This window comes from Solanum dulcamara, chromosome 4 (genome assembly GCF_947179165.1).
Source record: "Solanum dulcamara chromosome 4, daSolDulc1.2, whole genome shotgun sequence".
Taxonomy (NCBI): Eukaryota; Viridiplantae; Streptophyta; class Magnoliopsida; order Solanales; family Solanaceae; genus Solanum; species Solanum dulcamara.
This window is the reverse complement of record NC_077240.1, coordinates 42,846,448-42,871,730: the sequence shown is the minus strand read 5'-3', so window position 1 is coordinate 42,871,730 and position 25,283 is coordinate 42,846,448. Positions and strand designations below refer to the sequence as shown.

At 37.4% G+C, this 25,283-nt stretch overlaps 1 pseudogene; it reads left to right on the top strand.

The window, feature by feature from the left end:
- Positions 1-7,713: 7,713 nt before the first annotated feature.
- LOC129888062 (5S ribosomal RNA) lies at positions 7,714-7,833 on the top strand (annotated as a pseudogene).
- The last annotated feature ends 17,450 nt before the right edge of the window (positions 7,834-25,283 follow it).

The following is a 25,283-nucleotide window of genomic DNA, read 5'->3' as shown; positions in this document are numbered from 1 at the left end:
CAACAGCATTCTTTCCATGTGGAAGATCAACAATTTTCCAAGTGTGATTGTCTTCAAGAGCCTTGATCTCCTGTTGCATAGCTTCTATCCACCTTGCATCCCTTGAAGCCTCCTTGAAGTTTCTTGGTTCAGCTGAGTCTGAGAACTTAGCCAAGTAACTTCTATAGTTTTCTGATGTGCCTGCATATGACAAATATTTGTTTATAGAATAGATGTGGTCATGACTAGTGTTGACAACATAGTCATTCAACCACCCAGGTTGCTTGGTTAATCTGGCTGGTCTATTGCCAGTGACAGCAGGAGGAGCAACCATCAATGGATTTGGATTTTGTGCTTGTGCATTCTCTTGTGCAGTATTATCAGCATCAAGTTCTTCAGCATCAGCAACAGCATCAAGTTCTTCAGCATCAGCAACAGCATCAAGTTCTTCAGCATCAGCAACATCCTCTTCAGCATCAGCAACATAGTGTGTGTCCCTTGCTCCTACTGGTGGAGACTGGCAAGGATGAGCAGGGGCAGGGGAATCATAGGCAGCATCTGTATGATTCAATTGGAGGAATGTGCTATCAGTTGAGTCTGCAATGTGACTAAAGGGAAATGTATTTTCATGGAACACCACATCCCTGCTAATAAGGAATTTGTTAGTAGATAAATCAAGCACAATGTAGCCCTTTTGAGTTTCAGAGTACCCCATGAGTGCAGCTTCTTTAGCTCTATATGCAAATTTGTCTGATTTAGGTAAGGCAGTCACAAAGCATAAACAACCAGGTATTCTTAGATGGTCAAGGGATGCCTTCTTGTGATGTAGCATCTCATAAGGAGTATTGCCCTTCAGGGCACTTGATGGTAACCTGTTCATGAGGTATACTGCATTTTTAATACAGAAGCCCCAGAATTTTGTTGGAAAAGAGGCCTGAAATTTGATAGCTCTTGCCATCTCCAAAATTTGCCTGTGCTTTCTCTCCACCACCCCATTCTGTTGGGGTGTATAAGGACAGCTGCTTTGGTGATTTATTCCCAAGGTCTGCAAAAGCTCACAGGTTTGAGAGTTAAAGAACTCAGTACCATTGTCAGACCTAATGGTCTTGACCCTGCAGTTAAACTGAGTATTCACAAATGCAAGAAATTGTTTCAGAACTACAATCACTTCAGTCTTCAGCTGCAATAAATGGACCCAAGTGTATCTGGTATGATCATCAACAATAGTGAGAAAGTAATTCTTCTTATCAACAGTAGGAGTTTTATAAGGACCCCACAGATCTAAGTGAATCAATTCAAAAGAATGTTTTGTTCTGGAGACACTTGAGGGAAATTGTAATCTAGTTTGTTTTGCTAATGGACAGATTCTACAATTGTTATGCACATTTTTGTCAATCTTGTTTTGGAATTCCATCATATTCTTCATTGTGGATATAGAAGGATGGCCCAGTCTTCTATGCCATAGGCTGCATCTTTCTTCAGCATCTGCTAAGTAAACTTGTCTCACTTCCTCTCTTCCTTGCTCATCAGAGCCTTCAGCTGCCCCCTAGAAAATGTATAGTCCTCCTTGCAATCTACCAATCCCCTTCACCCTGCCACTGTAGAGATCCTGAAAGATACAGTGATCAGGAAAGAAATTCACTGAGCAACATAATTTTTTGGTTAATTGTGACACTGACAGTAAATTGTATTTAAAATCAGGCACAAATAACACATTTGTGATTCTCTCCTGTCCAAATAATTCTGCACTTCCTGTGTGGGTAATTGGCACTGTACTCCCATTTGGCAGGTGCATCCGTACTTCCTTATTGGCTTGTAGATTATGAATGCTCTTAAGCATTTTTTTACTTGCAGTGACATGGTGTGAAGCACCTGAATCTACTATCCATTCACTTTTTTCCAGTTGAGACAGTAGACAGGTTACAATACCTGTCATGTGGGCTTGATATTCCTCAGAATCATGGCCATGATGCCTGTACTGGTATTCTGAATTATGATGGTTATTTTTGTCATCACTTCTTCTGTTGTCTTCAGTGTATTGTCTTCCATTATCATCCTTACCTGCACTACCTGCATGTTTTCCTTGGCAGCAATCTGCATTATTTGCCACTACAACATGTGCTTCCTTCTTCCATCCTTCATTGTTATCTTTCTTGTATCTTTCTCTGTATCTATCCTTCCTCCATCCTTCACGATAGTTGTTATCCTTCCTGTAGCCATCATATGCACCTTCCACCTTTCTGTTGGCCTTGTTATCCCTTTCTGAAGGATATCCAACGAGCTTGTAGCATTCCTTCTTTGTATGATTTCGCATGTGACAATGCTCACAATACACTGCACTGCCTCCTTTGTAACTATCATTTCTCTTGACTTGCATTGCTATAGGATTGGATTTCTCAGCACTTAACTGTTGACTTTCATCTTGCACTATTAGGGCATATGCCTGATTTACAGATGGTGCACTAGATTTCATCAGAATTTGCCGCTTAGCCTGATCATAAGATTCATTCAAACCACTCAGAAACTGCATTAGCCTCTGTTCTTGTAGATATTCGATGTAGTCCCTGGACTTTGGACAACCACAGTTTGGAGAAGGGGCTATCAAGTCGTATTCACTCCACAACTCCTTCAACTTGGAGAAATATACTGACACCGGGCTCGTTCCTTGTTTGAGACTCGCAATAGCTGTGTGTACCTGGAAAACTCGCACTCGATTCACCTTGTCAAAGCTCTCCTTCAGATCCTCCCAGACTAAATGTGCATCTGATGCATACACGATGCCGCTTAACAAGTTCTCTGATACCGTGTTCATAATCCACGACAGTACAATTGCATTTACCGTCTCCCACTGTTCATGAAGTGATTCGTCGAACGAATTCTTCGTGCATGTGCCAGTTACGAACCCTAGCTTCTTCTTGGCCAAAAGAGATATCCTCATAGCTCGACTCCATACCCCATAATTTTCAGATCTGGTGAGTTTCACCGGTGCTAGCACACATCCCGATGTGTCTGATGGATGCACATACAAAGGATGGCCGTGCTCTATGACTATTCTTTCAACTGATGCTTGTGACTGTGAGAATTCACCCATGGTTTTCAGTTCTGAACTTCAATGGTGATATTGGACCTTTCCGACGAATTTCAGTTCTTCAGCTTCTCAATCGTTTCTCTAACAGCTGCTTCAGCTTCAGCTTCCTTGATCGAAGACCCGCTCTGATACCATGTCAAAATAGAATGTCGAAATGGAAGCTGAAGAAGAGGAGTAATTGGAGAAGACGACCTAAGAGAGTTGAGAGAAATTTGGGGATTTTTGTATTCGTCTGAGAGAGGAAAAGGGTAAAGTGAAGTTCACACTTTCTTCACTGTTGTACATGTATATATAATGTGGTTAGTTTTATAATTAACCACAGTTAGTCATCTAACTACCATTTAACAAACTAACTACTCTTTAACAGAAATTATCAACAGAATAACAACTACACATCTACATCACTAACTATTAACTAATTGTTGTTGTGTTTACTGTTATGTGTCAATATGTTCACTAAAATCTTTCACAATGTGAAACCCCTGCTATTCATCAATTTTAAAATGGGAAATTTTATAGTCTCCTCAATTTGAATAAGTCTCTAAGCTTTACTTCTTACCCCTTACTAGATCCAATAAAAGATTTTATGGAAATTTGGATAACGAAAGATTATAAATTTTATGATTCTTGGATTTAAAAAAAATACACAATTAGAGGTATTCCTATTGAATTACCATTCGTAGTATGGAAAGACTATTAATTGATTTTTTTCAAAGCAATAGTGGTTATTTAATGTCATATGATCTTAATTTTGATGAAATTAATGATCTAAATATCCACGATTGTCTAAAAAGTATGAGAACTATAATTTATAAGAAAAACATGACTCCAATTCCAAGAGGAAGCCAAAGTAGTACACAAGTTCAAAGCTTTTAGTGAAGGTATAATTTTTTTAACTTTAGCATGTTAAACTTTTACATTGTAAAGATCTTCATGTTGTTTGACTCATGGAGGTATGGTAATATGTTGTTTACTAATGTAGGAATTAGTTATGATGAATTTAGTAATTTCATCATCTATTCTACATAAAATAATTCATAGTTGCCCCTATAACTTACATATGTATTTGTTATGATAAAAAATAAAATATGAACCAGACGTAGAAGCAATGTTATGTTAACTTTGTGTTAACAATGCTATATTTTATGTAGAAAGAGAAAAACCAATAAAACATTGCATAACTTATGTTAGATTTTAAGTGAAGATAACTTTTCTCATTTTTGCAAACAAATCATGTACAAAGTTATGTAAATTTTAATTACATAAATTACTATTCTCTAACCAACAACCAAAATAATTTTGCTATCTTTATTTACTTTTATTTGTCGATTTTTATTTTGCACTTCCTGTAAAAAAAAGCTAAATAAGTATTTATTAAGTTACAGAGAAAAGACTAATATCATCTCAAGAATAATGAAAAAAAGAAAAAAAGTACATTGGATTAAAAAAAAATCTCTCTTTGAAATAATGAGTATTTTGCTTTTCAAAAAATAACTTTTTGGTAAAACAATTTCTGCGATACTTGAATAAGCCACTACAGAATCTACATTGATGAATGCTCTTTTTTCTGATCATGATCCACATCATGTCAAGCTTCACACTAGAATAGCCTAGTTTATGCACACAGTTTCTTTTGGCATCCTCTTATATAGCTTATTTTGGTTAATGACTTTATAATTCAACAAAAAAAATTACTACTGTGTTTTTTCAAGAATATAACTCCAATTAAAAACTAACAATTGAATGTGCTTTGATTCTGATAAAAATTATTTACATATACATTCAATGGGGTTTGCAGCTAAATAAGTAAAACTTATATCATGACCAGGGGCGGACCTACGTAGGTGTCAGGGGTTCATCCGAACCCCCTCAGTAAAAGATTACATAGTATATATCGGGTAGATTTTCTATATTTTTGTACATATACTAATTTTAAACCATCTAAATCAAAGAGGAGAGATAACCTAGTGTACTAGACTTCCAAACATGGGTCACCAATACAATTACCAATTTGCAGGTTCGATTCTTGTTGGGTGCACATGCTGTCAAATTTTTTAAAGGAAATATTATACGAATATGATATATAAGACTTTTATTAACAATATATACATATACTTCTTTTTATTTACAAAACTAGTTTATTAATTACAAACATAACCAAAAATTGATTTTTTCAAAATTTATGGATTTTCAAAATTTATTTATATATTTTATTTATGGTTCCTTTTTTATGGTTTATGCGCTGATTTTGTGGGATTGATAATTATTATATTATATTTTGCTTCTCAGCCACAAATATAATCTTATAGGTTTCTTCTTTTAAGATGTATTTATTTTTTCTCTCTTGTTTCTATATTCAATGCTATCTATAAAATCTTTTACCTTCCTTATGTCAAGGTAAAAACTTCTCTCTCTTCCCACTACCATTATTATTGTTGTATATCACTTTTTCACCCACTCTAAATCATCTCTTCTATCTATGTAAAATAAATTCATCTCTCTTTAGTCTTTTCAACTTACTTTGATATTTTTACGGTAAGTTTTTGATTTCTCCATTATTTTTTCTTTCAAATAATCATTCTCAAATTTTGATTTCTCCATTATTTTTGCTTTCAAGCTCATCATCATTCTCAGATTTTAATTTCTCCATTGATTTTTCTTTCAAGCTCATCAGCATTTTCAGATTTTGGTTTCTCATATGGGTTTATGAGAAAACATCCGATGGAAATGACTCCTACTACCAAAGGCTTAATCAATCTAATATATATTTTTACAACCTTCCTATTGTATATTCAATATCGAGTTTTGAATTACATGCATTCACTCCATATCCAGTCAATAAAAGTAAAAGAGATGATGTTGTCATTATTAAAGAAAATCTTAAATGTATTATCATTAGTCCGACAAAAAGTAAGTTTAAATCTTGTAATGAAAAGTCTCACAATGGTAAGGAGAAGGTGGCTCATTTGGGTTATTGAAAGAACTATCCACATGATAGTGATTTCGAGGAACAAATACCAATTTCCAAAAGAATTCGGCACAACATGATCCTCTAGGTCAGTTTCTTCATTTTCCAACCTTTTTAGCATTTTGATCTTCTCTGCAGTGACCCCAAGTCCTTTATGACTTGCAGGCACTGACAGTTTGGTCGCATGGTCGTTCGATTGGATTTTATGCCCAGTTCCCTATTTTAGAGGTTGAACAATTGACTTCGGTCAAAAATCTAGGAAAATGATCTCTGATTTAAATTATGATGGTTCCATCAGCTCCAAAATAGTCATTTTAGGCTAGTAGCATGTTCAGCTTGAGTCTCGAGGCTTACTATATGAGTTTGAGACATTAGGCATTTTAGCCATTAAGTTTTAGCCTATATTTGACTTTGGCCAACATTCTTGATAAACGTGATCAGATTGAAATTTTATCAATGTGGTTAGCTTTGGGATGTAGAGTTTGGTTCAGAACGACTTTCATGCGGTTTCTGAGGCTTTCGATCTCATTTAGAGCCTCTTTATAGATTTTGGCTTTAAAAGGTGCTTGGGTGTTGGATCCACTTTTTGTTGAGATGATCTTGGATGGAAATTTCGACTATATCATTGAGTCTTAAACATTAAATTTAGTAGTGTCACGACCCAACTCCGTAGGCCATGATGGGTGCCCGAACTGGGCACTCGCATATATCCCCGCTATCTGTAAGTAAATATGTCCCCTGTTTAAGTTATAGCACATCAATAGGTATGATAACATATAAGCCGGCGAGGCTTATCATAGGCACCACTGTAAATACATGCATATATAACCCATACACAACCCACATACATGTCCACAGACCTCTTAGAGTAAGAACAGTAACATAAGGCGGGACAGGGCCCCCGCCGTACCCGTGAACAAATAAATATATACATCGAGGGTTAATACCAAAACTAGGCTTCGGCGCAATAGAGCGCTTCTGAACTACTGAGTAGAACTCCTATGTTAACGGATCCCCAAAGTGTATATCTGTACTTGCGGGCATGAACGCAACCCCCCTGAGAAAGGGAGGTCAGTACGACATATGTATTGAGTATGTAAAGGATAGACATCATAAGGAGATTACAGTTGACATAGGGATGCAGGGGACAAGTATAACATTTAACCATTTACCGTACTCGCATCGTATAAAAGAAAGTCATACATTTTACACAATCTCGACTGGATAGGTAGTCCTTGATTGAAGGAACATGGGCTGATATTGTTAATCTGTGGATAACATTCCATATAGAATTATCTGTCCAGGGAGTGCAAAGTGAGTCTTGTAGCCAAGGTCGTATTGTGGAATCTTTGACCTCGTATATTACTTCTTGCCTTCTTTAGATGACATCAACTGGTACCCTCGCCTTTTAGGTTTTGTTTTTTGCCCATCAGAGTTGGCTACCAAGTTGTGCTGAAGTCCCCTCACACAATGACCTGTATAGCCGTTCCGTGGTTTGCCCTATCATTAACTGGTATTATGTTGAAGAAATGTGGCATACAAGTGCGCCATCTGTTAGTAATTGGCTAATCCTGCTTGTTTTGCTTAAGCTCTTTTACAATTCCCTTATCGTAATTTATAACACTCTAGGTACATAATCCCGTGTCGTTGCTTCGACGCTAGTTCAAATTCTCCCATCTCATGCGATCATAATAGCACTAACGCACCGTATCTCACCAGAATTCTAAAGTTAAACGTGCTTGGGTGAGAGTAGTGCTAGGATGGGTGACCCCCCTGGGAAGTCCTCATGTCACGTTCCATTGCCATCCTTGCAATAATGTGTGAAGGCACTCATCTTAGCCCAAGATTTACTTTAGCATCTTCTCGCTAGTCTTCATGTTTCGCCTTGCCCTCTCTTCTTCTCTCTTACAACTGATGTCGGGGTAGATCTTTAATTGAACCATGAATGTGTCCTTTTTGGCCATTTGATTTAACTTCTCTTCATATTCCTCTGTAACGTCTCCAAAACATCATAACTCCTTTTCATCATGTACTCCTCCACTTGGTCTTATGTTGTATATAACTATTTGTAGGTTGCACAACTACTCTTATACCACTGTATGACATAAACGCAGTCTTTTCGTCTCTCGGCCCGTCTTGCTTTACATATCGACTTCACACTAGGACTTGCTTGTGCTAATGCTATTTTGTCCTACTTCTTTCTTTTCTTCCTTTACGTACTCCTTGGTCTCCTCATTTCCTACCGTAGGAGATTTTTTATTCTCCTTGCTACTTATATGTCCCGATATCAGCGACCAATGATGTTGTTGCCATATCTTAATCTGTACTCAAACACGGCCCTACTACCTTTTTTGTGGCCCTTAGTTTGATCAGTCCTACTTTCTTATCGTATTCACCCCTTTTTGTAGGCACCCATGATTCTTCGCACGGTCTCAGATACCACGGCTTCTATCTATTTATGGTTGGCCTCGAACCCTTGCTAACTCATGCCAGTATGGGATCTAGCTGGAAATTTAAGGGTTCCTGTCAACATGTGATAGTGGCAGTTGATTTACTCTCACGCTTGTATTTCTCTTGTCCACTTCCCCCCTTTAGGGTGTACTCATGTCATCCTCTGTTTATTTTCAACTATTCATGCGCATATGATTCTGTTCCAACCCTTTAACATACTGCACCATGTCTACACCTTCTGTTAGATCATCTATACTTTAGGTTGCCCCTGTAAGAAAGCTTAGTACAATCATGGGGTGCTTAGAATTATCGATAAATAGTACACACTCTAGTCCAAGTACTGGTACTCGAGTCATATAACTAATGTAGTAGTTTAGCCGAAGTCATATTTCATTCATCCCAATCAGTACGTTACTAGTTCTTATAATCGTGTCCGATTCTCCATTCGGGGGCACTTATACTCTAATGACACGTGTTTCATGTTTTGTTATCACATCTTTTTTTCCACAGGATACCACTTGTTCATTTAATAATTTCACAATGCCTCAGTTGTTTTGAAATTTTCCATTCCCTATCCTCGAGGGATCCCACTATTTCCAAAGTGGAGGTACATATATACAATATCCCTTTCTGCTTCATGAGCTTTCATCCTTATCATGTACCCGATGCTAACTCCTAATCTTACTCACAATCATATTCTTTAGTTACTTCTTTACTAGGCTCTACGTACTTCTATGATGATCCTCATTATATTCACACTATATTCTGCTCATAGTCAATCTCAGAGGGTAATATTTCTTAACTTTTATTCACGATCCTTACTCTGGGATAATTCCACTTGGTGGAGCAAGCATACTTAACCCCTTATCCTTCCTCATCATTCTCATCCTTAATACCTCGCAGGATGTCTTAAGACATTCATATCTATCACCATTCTTTTCACCATATCAGTATTGACCTTCTACTTGCCACCCATATCGCAATTAACTTATTTCCCAAAGTCAGTTGTACTCTTAGTTTAGTCGGATCTTATCGTTACCGTGGATACGATCTCTCAAGATATATTACAACCTTATATCTCATTCACTTTCTATTTCCAAAAAAGAATTCGGCAGAGTTTCCTCTATATTCCTTACTATCCCAAACCTGCACTCAGGAAATACCAACAATGCCTCATAGGGACAATACATATAAATTCATATCACAGCCTCACAGGGTGCCCAATATCAACCACAGTATAAAATAATGGACTTACCTCGTATGTCCAACTCGAACTGCACCCGTTACCATTTCCTGTCTACTTTTCCATTCAATTTTCAACTTTATATTTCAATCATATTTCAATTTTCTCACCTTATCCAGCATGCCTCTTTCACACCATTACTTACCTATATACTGTGTAGCTTCCAATATCATCCATCACTTTCTTCTGTCGATGTCGTTCTTTAGCTGAAACCAAAGGTTAGTAAAAAAAGAATTTTATTTCCTATGGTTGGTCTCTATCGCACAATCTAAGACAAGAAAGAAAGATAACATCCTAAATACCCTGTAGCCTCCTATTTATAGATGTGGTGCACAACACACCGATAAATAGGACTCGACTAGACACGGTCTGTAGATATTTTAAGGACCAAACCGCTCTAATACCATTTTGTCACAACCCAACCCTGTAGGCTGTGATGGGTGCCTGAACTGGGCACTCGCATATATCCCTGCTATCTATAAGTAAATTTGTCCCCTATTTAAGTTATAGCACATCAACAGGCAGGATAACATATAAGCCGGTGAGGCTTATCATAGGCACTACTATACATACATGTATATATAACCCATACACAACCCACATACATGTCTACAGACCTCTAAGAGTAAGAACAGTAACATGAGGCGGGATAGGGCCCCCGCCGTACCTATACATCAAGGGTTAATACCAAAACTAGGCTCCGGCGCAATGCAGCGCTTTAGAACTGCTGAGTGGAACTCCTACGCTGATGGATCCCCAAAGTTTGTATCTGTACCTACGGGCATGAACGCACTCCCCCCTCTCCCCCGAGAAAGGGGGTCAGTATGACATATGTACTAAGTATGTAAAGCATAGACATCATAAGGAGATTATAGTTGGCCTAGGGATGCAGGGGGCAAGTATAACATTTAACCATTTACCGTACTCGCATCATATAAAAGAAAGTCATACATATTACCATCTACATCCTTCTGTCATAAGCACATGCATATTATTAGCGTTGTGGAATGTACAGCACGATCCATGTATATAGTAAGTACATACCTAGGAACATACAGTCCGATCCGCACATCGTATAATAATGCCAAGGAACGATGGCCCGATACACATATCATATAGTAATGCCAAGGAACATTCATTCCGATCCACGTATCATATAGTAATGCCGAGGAACGTTCGGTCCGATCCACATATCATATTATATCATTGCATACATATACCATACCCATCCCTTTATGGGACTCGGTGTCATCACATTATCATATACTGTACCCAGCCCTTTATAGGACTCGGTGTAATTATATCATCATATACCGTATCGGACCTTTATAGGACTTGGTGTCATAATCATCATATACCGTACCCGGCCCTTTATGGGACTCGATGTCAGATATATTACAGTATACACAAATCAAGTAGCGAGTAACCATATACAATCTAAATCATTATCAGAGACTCGACAATGTAAGAAGATTAAGCTATTTTCCAAGGACTAGAATAGTAGTGTTTCCATCTCGAGTACCTTTTAAATGCCAGTGAGGCCTATATTACTTAAGATCTCGGGGACCCTAGACATGTACTAAAGTAATACTAACAGTTCATATAATTAGGAAAACCCGTCGTCACATAGTCCTTAGGACTAGGAGCTTATGCATCCAGTACTTCTCAACCTATGGAGTTCAAGGAAAGTAGTTCAACTTACTACAAGAGTTTGACATTCAGAAGTGAATAAGAGATACGGATTACATTTAGTACTTAAAAGTGGAGTTACCCCACAGCTCGTATCACATTTTACTTATAATTGGGACATGCCAAAGAAAGAGAAAGAATAAGCTTTACCTAGTCTCTACTTTTCCTCAAAGAGTCATCATTACATATATCGTACCCGGCCTATCATAGGATCGGTAACATAACCTTATTACTGCATTACCTTACCATCATAGAACCACACTTATGTCAAAGACATAACAAGAGGAAAGAAGGGTAGCTCTGCGTATTTATGGCAAAACATGCCAAAAGAAAGCTTTACATACCTTTTTCGGGATTAATTGAAATTCGGCTTGACTTGATACCTCCTTAACCTATTTTACATGAAAGTAATATTAATATTAATAGCCTTTCACTTTCCAATATCCCACTCTACAACCAAGTACTAATAGAAGTCATTTCCTTATCCATTACCCTCGACGAGTTTGTTACTAGTTCCGATGCTACCAAAAATCGGACAGCATTTTCCTTATAACTTCAACATCTACGAGGTTTCAACTTGGACACAATGTCAACAACCATCAGCATATATACAAGTAAACCACCTCAACCTTACATAATAAAACTCCAAACAACTAGCTCACAACTACGATACGAAAATAGAGTTTTTAATCTTTATTTCACAAAATCTTTAACCATACCAAATGGAGGTTCGTGTGGCTGTAACCAGAATAAAACACACCCTTTTTAAAACACTTTAAATATCTGCAACATGCAACCCAACCATCTTCACCCGCAGCACCACAATGACAACCCACTACTCGACTTTGATTTAGCTACAACCATTTCAATTTAGTTTGTTTCTAACGTCAAGCATACTTATGTAATTTTTCCACTTTAAGCCTCATTAAAGACATGTAATATACCCCATAATAACATCATAAACTTTAATTTGAAAGGGAAAGCCTTACCTTGTCCGAAACTCACCAAAACTTGCCTCGGAAACTCTTCTAGCATGACTGAAACTTCGTGGTTATTTGTTGTCCATTTGGGGATGATACAAGCCATAATTTACATTAATAACACCTTCATACCTTTGGAGAATACCCCATATAATTAATTCACGGAAAGGAATCGGAGAACTTACCATTTTCTCCTCCGAAAACTGTAGCTCTTTCTTCTCTCTAGCTTAAGTTCCTCTTCTCTTCTTTTTGTTTTTCTAGACTATTCTTGGATGAAGATAAGACTTATTGGATAAAAATGAACTTAAATTCATAAATTATATATATAGGCCACTTTAGGAGGTGACACGTGTCAAGTCCCAAGTGGTAACACGTGTCAAGCCCTCATAGGGCCAACGCACCACCTCCTCCACTTAGGGGATGCCATATGGCAGGTGGGTCCCACCCCTTACTGCAGCTGCTGCCACATGGAACCTCCAGCTGCTGCCATGTGGCACTCTCCCATGCTGCCATGTGTCTCTCTCTTCTTCTCCTCGTGGGTTCGTAATCTTGTCTTGCTTTATGAACCTATGTAATCCTTGCTATGTAAGCTTGGTATGTACTCAAGTAGTTTAAGTATGTAAGATTTCCAAGTTGGTATCTTACATAAATAAGTCGTGTCCTACGACTCATCATTCGGTCTCCAACTTCTTCTGGATTCTTATAACTCTATTTCCAATCTTCTCTACTATGGGGTATCGCATTCTCCTTTCCTTAGAGCTGTTTGATAGCGTTATAGATTATACGGATAACATAACAACTCTTAAGAAGCTTAAGAGTTCTTACGAAGTCTTAAGAATCTTTTAGAACCGTTAAAAAACTTTAGAAAACCTTAAGAAACTTAAGAGGCTTACGATCCTTCCATGAAACTTAAGAGCCTTTCAACAGACTTAAGAACGTGTTCCAAGGTACAAAAGTAAGGGGTGTAACAAGTAGGGTAGCATAGTTCATTTGTGTGCACGGGGTCCTTAATGAATCCCGAGCACCCCATCGAAGAGTTGGAAAGTGGTCAAAACAAGCTGATAAGCATCAGTTGATGTAGGACCATTTTGGTTTTCCAATTCGTGTCGTTGGGGTCATATTTTTATAGGTAATAGGCTTGACCTCCATGTTTGATGCTTGGGACCTCATTCGCGAAGGCCTAAGGCATTGGCTTTCGTGTTCGCAGAGCCCTTGCCGCATTCGTGGAGTGTTGCTACCAAAGCACACGCAAGTGCATGCGGTCTCACAAGTAGTAAAATGGCTCTTTTCAGAGTCAGATTATCGAACCCAAAGGACTTTAATTAGGCAGTTGCTAACTTCCCAATTAACGAAATTACTCGTATATGTTATAAAAAGTTGAGTTTTGTTATGTCTAATTGAACCTATAGAAAATAATATTAAAAGTGATTCAATGATTTTACTAAATTTTAATCAAATTAAAAATGAATTCCAGAGTTGTAGAACATATAGATTTTAGGCTTAATACTCTCTACTTCGTTATCCAATGGGTCTTCTAATTATGATTTTACAGGGTTGATATTACAATCATGGTCTCCCTACCTGTAATTGCCTACCGTTGTTGACAACCTAACTACATCTTTGAGCGGGGATAACCATGAACTGACAAACATGGTGTACAGGTATGTGTCATGGGCATTCTATACACGAATTATCCTAGGCAATTCTAGAACAAACATGTTTCCTATATTCTAATGTTCTATCCTCTATCCGTATTCTGAGTTCCTGGTAGACAACAAATTTATTTTAATGGTGATTTAGCATTAAAATAGTAGAAGCAATAATTTAGGAGTAATCATACACAAGACCCATTTTCAACCAAACCAAATCATATTAAACCATAATCTTGTGGCTACAACCCTAGAATAAGGGAATTTAGCCATTCATAGTCTGAAATACAATCATAGAAATAATTAATGGCATTAAAAAGTAGACTAAAATGAAATAAAAGGAGAAAAGTAACCCTAGAGAAGTTCTTCCTTCACTCCCGTTCGTCAAAACTTCGAATAAAAATTGAATGATTAATAAAAAGTAAAAGTGTACTCTTTATAACCTCAAAAAATGTGAAGATAAATTAACAGCACTGAAGTCTGCAACGCAGACTTGTTTCTTTATTGTGTAATTTCCCAATTTGCTCTTTCTCGGATAATTTCCTTCTAGCATCAACCAGGTCGCGGACCTGGCAGGGACTCAACAGTCTCGCCAAATAATTAGTCAAAAAATCATACCTAAATTCTTGTAGCAAAATCCACGACACGACTTTATAGCATAATTTCTTCACTTTCGTTCCCAACTTCATCTCCAAGCTTCACTTTATCAAGATACCTTTTTTAAAGTCTATTTCTCTTCATTTAGCCATAAAAGTACTAATCACATTGGTTAGCTAAAATAACACATAAATACTCTAAAAATGAATTAAACTTTAAGAATTCGTTCTCAAATTTGACTACAAACATGGGTTATGTTGTCTATTGGGCGTATAAATGCACCCAAAATCATTACTCCATGTATATAGTTTTGTTCATCCTCGAACTAACTCCCAATTATATGCATGCAATATAGAACACAATGTACATTAGACAGTCCTACCAAACAACAACAATTTCACATCAGAACCGTCCCTCCTCTGGTCCTCATCAGTGGAGACGTCATCATAAATCGACTTAAAAAAGTCGGACTCTCTTCCAAGTACATCTTTAACATGATCATTTAGGGGATATTGGTTTTCCACCTTGTGTAGTTTAGCCTCAATAGATGGGTGGCAGTCTATCCGGTGTTGGAGCATCTCCAAACCATATATGCGAGCCATGATCATCTCATCACGCTTAGCCTGCTCATTTGAAGTGAGGGTGGGCCCATAAGTAGTATCTGGTCCCTTAGTGTTTGTGACATCATTAGTCTCAGTAGGGAGGGGGACCATATAGTCAAAGGGCTCCCCGGTACCCCTGTTCGTTGGCACAAGAGCATAATTAAGCCTCCAAAGGCATATCCCCTACCTCTGTGCACACGGGACTTCCGAATGGTGGACTTTATGATAGCGCCCACATTAATCTCTATTCCCTTCATAAGGGCATACACCAGGCAGACCCTGTCTTGTGTAACCTCAGTAAAGTTTAGTCTGGGGATGAGGCAGTGCATAACAATCTTCACCCAGATGAGATCCTCTCTATTCATATATGCATAGGGGTAGGAGATATTGAAACCTTTGTGCCCATGGAAAACCTATTAAGCAGTTAATCTATGCCTATATAAAGTATGTCGAATGTCCTAGTATGGAGGGAGAATGTTTATCTCCGCTAAAGTGGCAAGAGGCATCTCTGCAGTCCCTAAAAACTCATTCATCACTATAGGAGATAGTGGGACATCCACTCCCCACAAAGTAACATAGGGGGTGCGGGTATTCGATAGGTAGTTTGCGTAGAAATCCCTCACCATGTGCAGGTTGCACGGCTGCGGATCTGTAAATATAAAGATCATGTTGAGCTCCATCAGTCTCCTCATGATCTGAGGGAATTCTTTAGCCAGGCTCTCATAATCAATAGGCATGTCCAAGAGGTACTTGGACTCAGCATGTCTTTTATACTAATAGGAAAAGGTGGTTAGAGGGAACACATCTATCCCTTTTATGGCTACCCGTGGACGGTTTCTTCTATTGTCTACAGCTTGATGACATGATAACTTGTAGTCAACACAAAATAACACATAAGCCTTTTCAAATAGGGACTCAAAACAAAATTCAAAAAGTACCAAACAACTACCCCACACTTAAATGCTATCATCAAATGCATTTCAATATAAAGTACTCAGACTTCCCCTACTTTAATAATTTTGTCACTCATGCAGTCTAAAATATCAAGAACTAGCACAATAAGAGATTATATGCATTCCGCATTCACAACTTCAAGGCCTAACTAATCTCACATGCTATTCAAGAATTCACAAGCACAATTCTAATAATTCCCCGATTTTAAGCATACATGTAACCAAAGATATCACAATATAAGCATAATCCTCACATATCTGTCATTCTTCATGCTTACTACTCAAGAATTCACAACACATGTTCATAAACCCTTAACCTAAACCCTTTTTTCATAGGTTGAAACCTAGGGTTTTAGTTCAAGACTTTATCCAATAGAATCACCTATAAAAAAATCAATGTCATAGCAAAATCTTCTGACCCATAATAATTAACATCCTATAATAAACAAAAAATAAGAAGAATTTCAAAATTTGTGACCCAAAAGCATACTCATAACAATTTTAATCTTCCAAATTAAAGAAAAGGTGAAGAACACATACCTTACTACATGGAAAAGAAGAAAATATAAGAAAAATCACTTGAATTCCAAGAAAGCATCGCGGATTTGAGAATAAAAGAAGAGTTGGAGAGTTGGGGAGAGGGAAATTTCTAAGTTTTTGGGAGGATAATGAGGGTTATAGATCAGATTTGGGATTAAAAAGGGACTGGGGTCGGGTATTTTAATGAAAAATGGGTAAAACTCATCTTTTAAATGAAACCGTCCTAAAAAATGCCCAAAGTCCATGACACGGAGATGTTGCGTACTCCACTATTTCATGCACCCAATTTTTTAAAAATTAATTTAAGCTTGAGTTTTGCCATGTCTGCGCAGACCTGGTGCGCACTTTACTTGGGCCAAAAATTAAATTCAAATTGAGAAAACTTACCTGGGACAATTTTTTGCATGGTAGGAGTGGGTTCGCGATGCTAACCTATCGCAGACTCCACTGTTCAGGAGTCTTCTATCTTCTTCTTCATTTTTTAAATTTTTAAGTACAATTTATCTTAAGACTAAATTTAGAAGAAAATAAAATAAAATTGAAACAATCCATAAAACACAAATTTATAATAAGCAATCTTACACCACTCCTTGGGTTACCTCTCATGTAGCACCTGATTTATTGTCACGGCATGACTTCGTTCCTTTGTTACTATTCACGAGCTCTATTTCTTCCTCTTCAGGATCCACATCTTTTCCAAAATAATGTTTCACTCATTGTCCATTCACCACAAATGTGATACTTTTTTCAGTGTTCTATAATTCTACGTCTCCATGTACTGACATTTACACCACCTCAAAGGGCCCACTCCACTTAGATATAAACTTTCCTAGAAAGAGACACAAATGTGAGTTTAATAGGAGTACCTTTTTTCGTTCTCAAATGTGCGAGCAATAATGTTCTTATCATGCCATCTTCTTGTCTTTTTCTTATAGAGTTTGGCATTCTCATAAGCGTGGAGCCTAAATTCTTCTGACTCGTATAGCAGATCCATATGCCTTCTTCCTGCTAGCTCTAGATCTAGATTTAACTTCTTTATAGCCCAGTAGGCTTGATGCTCTGCTCAACAGGTAGGTGAAATACTTTGACAAATACCATATGATATGGTAAGGTTATAATAGGTGTCTTGTACGTAGTCCAGTAAGCCCAAAGTGCTTCATCCAGCTTGATGGACCAATCTTTCCTCATGGCATTCACAGTCTTCTAGAGGATTTGCTTAACATCTCGATTAGATACTTCTACCTACCTACTTGTTTGTGGGTGATACGCTGTCGCCAACTTGTGCCTGACACCAAACTTAGCTAATAGATTTTTTATAGACTAATTAATAAAATACTTACCTCCATCACTAATGATGGCTCTTGGAGTGTCGAACATTGTGAAGATATACTTCTTGAGAAAGCGACTTAAAACATTCGAATCATTTGTTGTCAAAGTAATGGCTACTACCCATTTGGACATGTAGCCTACAGCCACCAGGATGTATTGATTTCCATATGAAGGTAGGAAGGGACCTATGAAGTCCATGCCCCACACATCAAAGATCTCTACCTTCAAGATGTTGTTTAATGGCATTTGATGCCATCTTGATATTGTACCTATCCTTTGACATTGATCACGGATCTTGACAAAACCTACAGGATCCTTAAATAAAGTGAGACAAAAGAAATCAGATTGGTGTACCTTGTGAGCAGTGCGCTCTCATCTATGATGCCTCCATTAGTAGACGATTGTCAACTTTATAGCACTTGTGCACTTCAGTTTCAAGTACACACCTTCTACTCATTCTATCAGCACCATGTTTAAAAAGGTATGATTCATCCCTTACGTAGAACTTTGCCTCTACATCAACCTCATAATTTGTTGGGAGGTTACACATGGGGAAAAACTCCACTCACAATGTAGTTAACGATATCAGCATACTATGGTAACTCAATCACTTTCAAAGCTAATAGCTACTCCCAGTTCAGGACAAGATTGATCTCCTCACATCTTGCTAAGACTTTGTCCAAGTTTTGCAGACAAAGATCAAAAGACTCCCCAAAGACGGTGAAGTCATCCATAAAGAATTCTACAAAATCCTCCAACTTATCATGGAATATTTCCATCATGCATCTTTGGAATGTGGCAGGAGCATTGCATAGCACAAATGGCATACTCTTGAAGGCATACGTCCTGTAAGGGTATGTAAAAGTAATCTTTTCCTGGTCTTCTAGCGCAATGGTGCTCTAATTATAGCATGAATACCCATCTAGGAAGCAATAGTATTCGTATCCATCCAACCTATCTAACATCTGATCAATGAATGGTTCTGGGTAGTGGTCTTTTCTTGTGGCATCATTCAACTTCATATAGTCCATGCAAATGCGCGATCCAGTGACTGTTCTGGTAGGGATTAACTCACTTTTTTCATTTGTTATTACAGTCATCCCATCCCTCTTGCTATCTGAAATAGGGTATATAATTTCTAAATCTAACCACTTCATTATCTCTTTTCTCACTACATCCTTCATGACAGGATTTAGTCTGCATTGTGGTTATGCACTTGACTTATGCCCCTCTTCCATGAAGATCATGTGCATGCATAAAGCTGGGCTAATCCCATGTAGATCATCCATCTGTCATCCTATTGCTTTCCTGTGCCTTTTTAGCACCTTTAAAGTTGTTGTGACCTGCACATTAGACAAGGAAGAAGAAAGGATCACATGTAAAGTATCATTACTACAAAAAAAACATACCTGAGATGGGCAGGAAGCAGCTTCAACTCCAATTTAGGAGCTTCCTCTCAGGATGATTTGGGTGAAAGACCCAATACTCTATCTAAAGGTTCCACATTCTTCTTCCACATACTTAAGTTTGGAATGTCTAAAATGCTAGCTAGCTCATTTTCTTTTATTTCACCTTCAATATCTTGACCCACTAATACTTTTGCCAAGGGGTCTTTTGCTAAAATACACTGAGCTGCCACTTCCTCATCAATTACAGTTATTGCAGATAACTCCTCATAAACTGGGGAAATATCAATGTTTGATATACATCAAATACTTCGACCATGTCATGTGCGCTCATGGTTAATCTACCTGCAGCTACATCAATTAGTACTCCATCTATCGCTAAGAATGGTCATCCCAAGATAAAAGGGAACTCAATGTCAGGCTCAAAATCTAGAACAACAAAGTCCATAGGGAAAATAAGGGATCCCACTTGTACTAACACATCCTCAATCATACCATCTGGCCTATCCCCAGAACAATCATCCAATTGCAACAAAATATTGGTTGGTTTAGGTTCTCCAGGGCCTAATTTTATGAGCATAGATCTAGGAATCAAGTTTATACTTGCACCCAAATTACAGAGACCTCTAGCATTGCTGCACTTATTAATGGTTACCTGCACTATGAAACTCCCTGGATCTTTCTGCTTAGCTGGGAGCTTGACTTTGTTCAGATTTTTTGAACTACACTCTTCAATGAGTGCTACCATCTCATATTTTGCCAACTTACTCTTGTTGGCCACTATGTCTTTGGCATACTTAACATATTTTGGAATACCCTACAAAACATCAATTAAAGGTAAGTTACTTTGTACCTGTTTCAACAAGTCTATGAACTTCTCAAAACACTCCTCCTCCTTCTTTTTGAACTTTTGTGGAAATGGAGGAGGTGGTTTTACTTTTGGTTTCTAGTCAGCTTTTGGTAAGCCAGTTGGTGAATAGGTTTTACTGATCTCCAAGAAATCCTACAGGTTAATTTGTGGATCCTCATGTGGCAATCTAGTAAACTGGCCATTAGTGTGCAAGAGTTGCACCATATTCTGCTTTAGTTCGAATCTACCTCCAGCATGCGATTTTTGAATGTTGTTGGTAACATTTGTAGTTTTGAGGAATTGACACATCCTTAACAGTTCTCACATCCATATTTTCATGGACCTCTACGGGCACTTCTTGATTAGTCTCAGATTGACTTGTGGTACCGAATATTGAGCAGCCTCTCTCCTCCTTTGTTGTTGTAAAAATTTCTTAGGCTCAGCTAGCAACTCTATAATTTCTCCACTCCTTCTAGTGTGCTTGTTTAAGGATACCTGCAAGAAATCATAACTAAGATCAAGTTTTTAACAATAAAACAAATAACAAAGAAACTTTGAACAGAAACAATTGCCAAATTTAAAGTCCTCGGCAACGACACCAAAACCTTGTTACTACCAAAGCACACGTAAGTGCACGCGGTCTCACATGTAGTAAGGTGGATCTTTCCAAAGCCAAATTATCAAACCCAAAGGACTTTAATTAGGCACTTGCTAACCTCACAATGAACTAAATTACTCATGTATGTTGCAAAGTGTTGAGTTTGTTATGTCTAATTCGAACCTATTGAAAATAATATTAAAAGTGATTCAATAATTTTTGCTGAAGTTTAATCAAATTAAGAATGAATTTCAGACTTGTAGCATGTATAGATTTCAGTCTTAATACTCTCTACTTCGGTAGCCAATGGGACTTCTAGTTACTGATTTACAGGGTTGATATTATAATCATGGTCTTCCGACCTCTAATTGCCTATCTTTGTTGACAGTCTAACTACATCATTGAGAGGGGATAAGTATGAACCAACAAAGATGGATTAATCCTATCATCATGTCTAGTAACCAAACATGGTGTATAGGTATGTGTCACGGATATCTTATACATGAATTATCCTAGGCAATTCTAGAACAAACATGTTCTCTATATTCTAATGTTCTATCCCTTATCTGTATTTCGAGTTCCAGGTAGACAGTAAATGTATTTTTCTGGTCATCAAGCATTAAAATAGTAGAAGGAATAATATAGGAGTAATCATACATAAGAACCCATTTTCAACCAAAGCACTCGATGCCTTGAATTAATATAATAAATAAGCGCATCCTCGATGCCTCGAATCAATATCATAAATTGAGCGCGTCCTCAATACCTCTAGTCCACTGAAAATAGTATTAATAAAGGTAGTATTACCCCCTATTCAAAAATTAGTATAAAATAGTTTGGGTTACAACCCATCTTTCTCAAATCAATGCCAAGAACCAATGGGTGCACCGGGGTCGACTACATCCATGAGAAAATAATGATCAAATGCAATGCATACCATCACCAGCACCTAAAACAACATGCAAAATCACATACAATAATAACGCCACAAGCACCTTTCCCTCTATAGCATCAAAACTAGGCTAACAAATGTGACCGACCTCCAATCAAGGCCTAAATCACAACTCTACTCCTCTAACTCAATCACAAGGCCCAAAAGGGGATTCAACCCTAACTAGGTAACAAGGAGGAGGAAATGAGAAAAAATGTGCTAAGCTAGTCAATCAATACCTCCAGATCCAACTAGAATACAACCTATAGATTTCAAACACAGCTAACCCTACCAAACGGCAAAAGAAAGCATAGGGAATTCTAGCTCTAAATCCATAAATGGAATCCAATAGTAATTCATAAGCCTAACTAGGTGAAACCCACTACATCAAGGCGATCAAAATAGTTGCTACAATAGGAAAGGGCACTAAGTCTCAAAAACTCCCGCCAATCAATGGCAACATCAACTAAGGATCAACCCAAAATCAATTGTAAGGTACAACTCTGCCAATCATCATAAACATCAGTCAAGTCACCTAAAATAGGCTAATCAAGGTCAGCTAAGGTAAAATCAATAATCTTACCAACTAGACTGGAAGTCTCATAAAGGCAACCTAGCCTAAAGATCACATAGGGACAAAGAACCAAAAATCTAGGAATCAAGCCTAACCCATCACATACAATCCAAACCACAAGTAATTTATACTAAAAAATACCTCATGAAGTGCAATCAAATGAAAAGAGACTGTAGCCTACCTCAAAGTCGAACACGCGCACTCCAAGTCCACTTTCTGATAGATTTTCGCTCCAAAAACAACTCCAAATGTCTCCATTCTATCAAAATATTGATCATCTCGTCAATACAAATATTTTTACACTAGAATCTTATTTTTTGGAGATGGACCCAAAATTGAGTTAAAAATAAGATTGTTGGATCCTCGATGGGAATCTCAAAAACAACTCCATCAAAAGGTTCTAAACACTTTATTGAGCTTGTACCCCAAACTAGGGCACAAATCGATGCTCAAAATGTCCTAAATCAGCCCAATAATTAAAAGTACCATTAAAGCCCTAACTAAGCTTGGGAAGCCCCTTTGGGAAGGAATTTATCTCAAATCATCACCTCGTACACTTCCCCAAACATACCAACATGTACTCAAGATCAATATGAACGCACCGAACTTGGAATCACTTAAATTGGAGCTCCTTAGCTCCTAAAATAGCCAAAAGAGGGAATGGGGTAAGGGTTGGTCACATCTATCTTTTAACTTAAAGACCAGACAAAATTTTCCTTCATGATCGCAGAATAGTGGGTCGCGATTGTGACAGCCAGGTTAAATGACGATCTCTATCGTGACAAGCACTACGCGAAAGCGAAGGGTAAGCAAACCTGACCATTGCAATCGCAGATAAGACGTCGCAATCACGTAGGTCTGGATGGCTGGACTTTGCGAATGCGACCACCAGGGCTTGTGATCGTGAAGGGAAATGGTGCCTACACCAGCAGATACTGCACCAGCTCAACTTTGAGCTTTAGAAAGCTCTGATAAGGTTCTCGAGATTCGTTGGGAATCTCATGCGCATAGGCGAACTATGCTATCCTACTAAATTTGACATTCCAGACTCAATGGCGCAGTCAAAATTTCTAACAAAAGTCATTTTGATGAAAAGTAGATCCCACACCCAAGCACAAATCAAACCAAAATCCATAAAAGAGCTTGGAATGAGATTGGAAGCCTAGGGAAACAAACGAAAGGTCATTCTAGACCAAACTCAATATTCCGAAACTAACCACGCTGACAAAATTTCAATCCGAGTACGTTTACCAAGAATGTTGACCAAGGTCAACCTTAAGGCAAATTTCAAAGACTAAAAGCTCCAAGTGGCCACAAACTCGCACTGATTGCCCTAATACTCGTGCCGACCATACTATTAGCCTAATATGGCAATTTTGGAGCTGTTGGAACCATCAGAATTCCATTCTGAGGTCATTTTGCTAGAGTTTTAATGAAGTCAACCATTTAAACTCCAAGAGCTCCAAAATAGAGAAACAGGCATAAAACCCAAATGCACGACTAGGCAACCGAACTGTCAGTGCTAGCAAGTCATAAATGGCTTTGGATCTCTACAGGAAAGCTCTAAATGCTGAAAAGATTGAAAAGGGCAAAATGCCCTGGAGGGTCATTACACATGGGGTTCATGCCTCCACACCATGATCTTTTGGTAAATGGGTTATTTGAGATTGGGTATTATTAAGTCATTTTAGTTGTTTTCCTTTAGTATTACTATTCCAAAATGTGACACTCAATCAAATAATATTGTGCCGACTCATGTAACTCGATCTCAAAATATAATTAATTTATCATTTTTTATTATCATATTCTACCTCATTAATTATATTTAATCAAGACTTCTTTATTCAAGACATCACTTTTGATAGGGAAAATTTAAGATTATGAATTTCACGGACTTGAGATTATACACTGATCACAACAACATATCAATCATCTAAACCACAAAAATTAAATTAATAGAAAACTTCACAACATTACTCAATGACTATCAATCACTATTAAGAGTCTCTCTATGTTATAAAATAAATCATAACCTACCTCAATAGAATAACTGAAGTTAAATTAGCTAATTCACCAATATTTTTCCTTTATTCAATGCCTCGGAACATTTCCAATCTAACAAGTATACAATATTTATAAGCAAACGAGTCCATAGACACTCATATTACTATAATCAAGTTCCTGCCTTTATCATTATATTAATTTACTGCATAACACAACATATTTTTATCTATGATAGTACCACACAACATTTTTACAATCATGTCGACAAATTAATACTAATTCATATCTATATACCTACATCTAAAACATATTTCACATCTCATACAATATACACTAGCAGATATGTATCCAAACAATCTACATACATAATGATATATACCACCAAACTCACATATCAACCATCATGTAAATGCGTACAACCTTTACTCAAACCATTATGTTCTCATACTTTACATTAATGATAACACATAACACTGTTAAAACTACACACTACTGCTCAACTTTCATATATCATGCTATTTATAATGCCATATGTTAACACTACAACCTTAACACAATATATTTCATCTTTGTAAGCAAAATTCATTAATCACGCCAACCAGTCAGAGGAGAGGAAGAAACTAATCCCTACCAATCATCTATATTTTATCCATCTCTCCAATGATTAATTTATATTTGCCTATGGTTAGCCCTCAACTATTTCATAATCGTTATGCCATATTTACCCACCACTCTTTGTCAACAATAACTAAAAGAAACCATATTTGCTCAAACAATCTGTAACATTTTGAAACCCATTTCTTCCTAAACCAACATATAATAATAGTTTATACACCTAATCCTATAAATTAT